At 28.3% G+C, this 5,580-nt stretch overlaps 1 non-coding gene across 1 annotated transcript; it reads left to right on the top strand.

Moving 5' to 3' along the window:
* Positions 1–1,687: 1,687 nt before the first annotated feature.
* LOC147806198 (U6 spliceosomal RNA) lies at positions 1,688–1,793 on the top strand. The gene has a single exon (XR_015428778.1). It is a non-coding gene; the product is annotated as a U6 spliceosomal RNA (small nuclear RNA).
* The last annotated feature ends 3,787 nt before the right edge of the window (positions 1,794–5,580 follow it).

Here is a 5,580-nt window from a genome sequence, read left to right on the forward strand (position 1 = left end):
ATTTCATTTCTGAGAAATATTAATGTTGTGTTTGTAAAATGTAAAATTTAAGAAAAAAATGGCCTCAAAATTAAAAAACAAATAATAAATAGAAAAAATGCTTTTGTTCGTTTTTAGGAATGAAATACGAAAAAGAAAAAAAAAATATTTATTTCAATAATAAGGTTGAAAATCTTTTGTCCTAAGTTTTCTTGAAGGCACTGCAAAGAAGAATATTTAAAGTATCCCTCAAAGCTTAACCATTATTCTGCGTTTTGGAAAATTTAATTTTTTATTATTATCATTGCTATTATAATTATTATTCATTGATAAATTTGAAAATTCTATTAAAGACATTCCTTTTGGAATTTTTTTAAACGGTTTGCAACCCTTACTATGGATAATGCATGACGAATTCATGTATTCATAAAGAGCTTAGCGCGAGCTCAATGAGGTGCTCCAGGTTCGAATCCCAGAGTTGGCAGGTTGATGCGAACTCAGCTCCCGGCTCGCTCCGATTACAGTGCTGATATAAGATTTCCTGTGCGGTAGACGAGGTGTGTTAGAATATCTTTGGGGTTGGGTTAACCATGGGAGGTTTTCGTTGCTTTTCCCACATTGTAACGCAAATGCGGTTTAGTTCCATCAAAAAGTCCTCATTCAAATAAAAAGGTTAAAATCTCAAAACATAATAAAAAAATTTCGTTGTGTTTTCGGGATTTTTCTTCCAGTTTCGGTTTCGTCTGTCATTTTACAACATTATACGAAAAAATTACTACAACTTCCTTACTATAAATCGGAGATAAAAAATTTAAGGGGTTTTGAAATATTAATGAAAAAGAGTTCGAATATGGATAATATCCCCTTGCCGTTAGGCTAACCGTGGGTGGTTTTCGTGGTTTTCTTCTCCATGCAACGTAAATGTGGGTTAGTTCCATCAAGAAGTCCTCCACGAAGGCAAATTTCTCCCAATACTTGATCCAGGAATTCCCTTGTCCTCTGGACTTGGTTAAAAATTACTAGTCTATGCAGTTGAACATTTATAGTCTAAGACTCAGAATTTTGTCTACTATTCAACACTGGTTATAAAATAAAATAAAATAGAGGTTAGCTTTAGAAATTCTGGAATACATTCATATTTCTCTAAGTATGCAATACAGGGTAAAATGTTCCTTTTGAAAAAAACTGTTTCTTTCAGAGAATATGAATTTATATGAAGAATATTTCACATCTCAAATTAGCAATATGGATCCATTTCGAACTTTCACAATCAACCATTCACTCCAAACCATTCTTATTCTTTCCAGGGATAATTTATTGGTAACGCTTGTTTGTAATTTATGATTCATTTAATTGTGAACGATATTATTTCTCTTTTAGCGTTATTATTACTCTTTTTTTTCTTACTTAGTAATTTATAAAAGATTTATCTACACTATTCTTTAAATAATAATTAATTATATGCAACTGTATAAGAAACGAAGTTTAAGTAGTTTAGTTTTAATTTATTGCTGATTTATTTTATTTATGCCAGAGCCTTTTTATGTTTTACAATTTTTTTAAAAAATTTCATCGAAATTCTCGTTTACTTGTTGTCTAAAAATCAGTTTAAGAATTCAGAATATTTAATTCATGATCTCAGATTTTGCATGATTTCTTAAGCTACATTTTTTATTATTTAAAGTACATAATATAATTTAAAAATAAAATGCGTAATTGCTTCAAATTCTGCAAAAAATTCAGCAATGTAGAAAAGATTAGCACGGCCTCTGCACAAGAATAACACGCGAAATCGTGAACGGCTATATCAATCTTCTTTTAAAATAGTTACGCGTTCTGAGAGAGTATCTTGTTTATCTTCCAATCTAAGAGTTCGTGGTTGCAAAAATTCCTAATTCTTCTATTAAAAAAAGAAAAATACGTAAAATTACTGAAAAATTATCACTTTGACGAAAAATTACTGAAAAATAACGGTCTCATAACACTTTTTTACAAATATATTTCTCAAACATTTCTGCAAATAAGTACAAAATTTCATGCATTCTATTTCTAAAAATTTTACATTATATATATATTATATATATCATTATTATATATATCATTATATATATAATTTTACATATATATATATATATATATATATATATATATATATATATATATATATATATATATATAAGAGAGATCTCCGAACGGGCGAATTTATTAGTCAGACGAATTGAATATAAACTGCGCAATAGAGCGAAAATAAGAAAGATGTCACAACGTACAAGCTACTAAACTGCGCAGTAGGGGAAACACGAAGAATGACATAATGTTTGATCTACTAAAACATCGGATTTCTTATTTATGGTAACCAGTGTAGAGGCCTTCTCTCTTCAAGAATCTACCCCCTATCTAAGAATCCAAGAATCTACTCGCTATCACTCATCAATTCCCGGATTTACTTTTACTATTACACTTCTTTTCGGATTAATTCTAACACTCATTTCGCTTTTTCCTTGTTATTCCCAGCTTTCATGTTTTAATTTTTTTCATAATTTGTTTTAATTTTTTTAATTATAAATTTCTTTTTTACGTAAAAAGATCTTTTTTACTTAATAAGTCTCTGCTCGATAACACTCGATGAATCTTGAAACAGCTTGCTCAGGTCTATTCAGATTGCTTCGTGATTATATCTCGCTTTTTATAGATCCACAGGTGGATCTATAAAATGGAAAAGAATTTAAGACTTTGGAACATACATTTCAACCATAAGATAATATTCAATTTAAAAAAAAGGGTTAAGGAGAGAAAGGAAGGAAAGAAAGGACGTCTAACTTATTTTCACAAAAAATAAAAAGACTGTAATTAAGAAATTAATTTTTCATTATAACAACGAAATGTATTTAATAACCAACTGATAAAAATGCGTTAAACGAAAAAAAAGAAAACCAAATAATCCACGTTTAAAAACTAAAGAATAAGACAGGAAAAAGCAAATGAAATTAAAAAATAATTAAAGAAAAACTTCCAATCTTGAAAAAAAATAATATTCCGAGAGGTCACTGAGAAAATAAAAAAAATAATCGGAGCTACGCAGAAAAAGTTTGTATTCTTTACATTAATTCATATAAATATCGACACAAGTCCCAAAACAGTTTAATTTTTTTTTATTTCTTCAGTTTACTTATTTATTTTTTAAGTAGACTCAATTTGCCTATGTTTTCTTCCCCCTAATAAGAATTTTTTTGTTTATCGTTCGCAATTATATTAATAAATTTCGTTAAAACATATAAATACTCTAAAATTTAACTTTTTATCGTCAGTCATGTGTGAAAAAATTAATAATTTTCCTTCGATTAGTTTTTTTCTTTCTTTTTCCCGAAAAACGGCTTAAGCTATTTCAGTATTCTGAAAATAATTCGAAGTTTAAAGAAGTGAAAGTCTTGCCTATTCTTAAACATCCTTCTCATAACACTGCTCACCAACCTCCTGTAGCATCTTACTGAATTATTTTTATCCCAGATATAATCCTGCAATCGGCTTAGATGCAATTCCATTCGATGTGCAAAATGGGCAATTCCATTCTAGAAATGGTAAAGATTTATCGAAAATTCTTATTTGTATTTTATGGCAAGCGTATAAAATTCAATTAACAGCTGTTGCTATTTGAATCAAGCTAAAAAATCTCAAATACATCGAAAATAAGCCTACTAAATTAGGATTAAAATTCTGTCTGGATCTGGAATTTGGTAACAACATTGTTTGAATAGTTTGATGTATCTGGGAAGAGAAAAAAAGCCGAAGTATGCAGCTTGGTGATTATGTCGTTATGTAACAAATTGATCCGTTTCTTTGCAAGCGAAGAAACGTCACAACGAACATTTTATTACAATTTTTATGAGAAAAAGGATTTTAGATTGATGTTACATTATTATTGACGTAGTTAAAAGGAAGTCAGATTGATGTTGCTAAATTAAAATGCTAAAATGTGATGTTTAATATGATGTTGATAAAATGAAGAGAATTTCCACAAATTAGCTAAGTCACAAGTACCATACACTTTTCTTATAATAGTTTAGTAATGAATCAAAAGACTATTAATGTAAACCAATATTGTTTTTATTTTGTCATTGTAAGGCGATAGTCGTATTGTTCATCTAAGAAATTACCCGCTTGCCCTCTTGACTGAAATTATAAGCAATGACGACATGAATTTTCTTTCTGAACAAAGCAAAATTATTTGCTGAAGTTAGAATTTTTTAGTGGAAAATGTTAAGATGTCTTTGTTACTAATTTTCATTTCAAATAATGTGCTAACATCTACAATGATTTGCAACTTTTTTATGATCATAATGTTTTTCCTGAAAATAACGTTAACTTTTTCATAGAATGAAGAAACTACCATTTTAAAGCAGCAGAATGCTAAAATTAATAAAATTTTCTAACTTTTTATAATGATATTTTAATTAAAAATGAAATATTTTTTCTCTCGTTTCCTTAATAAATTAAGAAAATAATATTCGTTAAAACGACTGCAATGGTAATTGTGTTAGTATACAATGATATACAACTGTTATCTACAATAATATACAGCTGTTAATCTACAGTGACGTACGATTGTTAACCTAAAATGATATACAACTTTTATTTACAATGATATACAAATTAATGAGCTAATATCTACGTTGATATACAACTTTTTAATGCTCATATTGTTTTTCCTGAAAATAATGTAACTTCTTCATGGAATATAAATCTCTGATCAGATCATATACCGAACAATCTCTTTCAATCATCATCAATCAATCAATGAATGAAAAAGGAGATAAAAGGCAATGAGAATCAATGCATTTTATCTCCTTCAATGCCTTTTTTTTCTTCAAGTTTTCAATAAATTTAATTTCCTTGCTTACAAAACTTAAGAGGACGAAAGTTGCTTCTAAATTACAGAAAACTGTAGTTTTACTCGGCAGACCTTATAAAATGAAACTGAAACTATCGAATGAACTTAATCCACCAAAGGAAATGTTAAAGAGCTGCAGGGGAATATAAAATTAGGAAATTTAGATCAAAACTCTTCAAATTCAGTTAACAAAAACCGACTGAAATTAAAAGAAACGCCTCTTCAAAGCAAGAAATCGAAACTAGTAGGGTGTATCTTGAGTGTTTAACTTTTTTGACTTATAATACAATTTACTGAACTCGTAATTGTTTTGAAAATGCAGTACTACATTTTATATAATAATTCTACACACTTGCTTTTGAGTTATTAATTCTCTATATAATTGTTTATTCACCTTCTCGATTGGTACGGTTTAGGGTAAAAGCATGACAGGTACCACATCCACAAAATAAAATACACTGAAGAAAGTACTACCAGTAACAACATTTACAGAAATACAAATATACAATTCCAATCTTATTATGAAATTTTAACACTTTTTATTTTCCTATACATCTGGTGTCCTTATGGTACTTGTAAGTTTGATAATTAGATTTTCATTCTTTTTTTTCTCACAAATCTTTAAACTCAATAAACCTAGTCTATATTTTTAAACTTTTTGTCAGACTTCATGAAACAAATAGCTTTTTTAAAATTTTTTTAAGCTGATTCCG

The sequence above is a fragment of the Parasteatoda tepidariorum genome, chromosome 8 (assembly GCF_982258835.1).
Source record: "Parasteatoda tepidariorum strain Cologne lab strain chromosome 8, Ptep-v5.0, whole genome shotgun sequence".
In the NCBI taxonomy this organism is placed as follows: domain Eukaryota; kingdom Metazoa; phylum Arthropoda; class Arachnida; order Araneae; family Theridiidae; genus Parasteatoda; species Parasteatoda tepidariorum.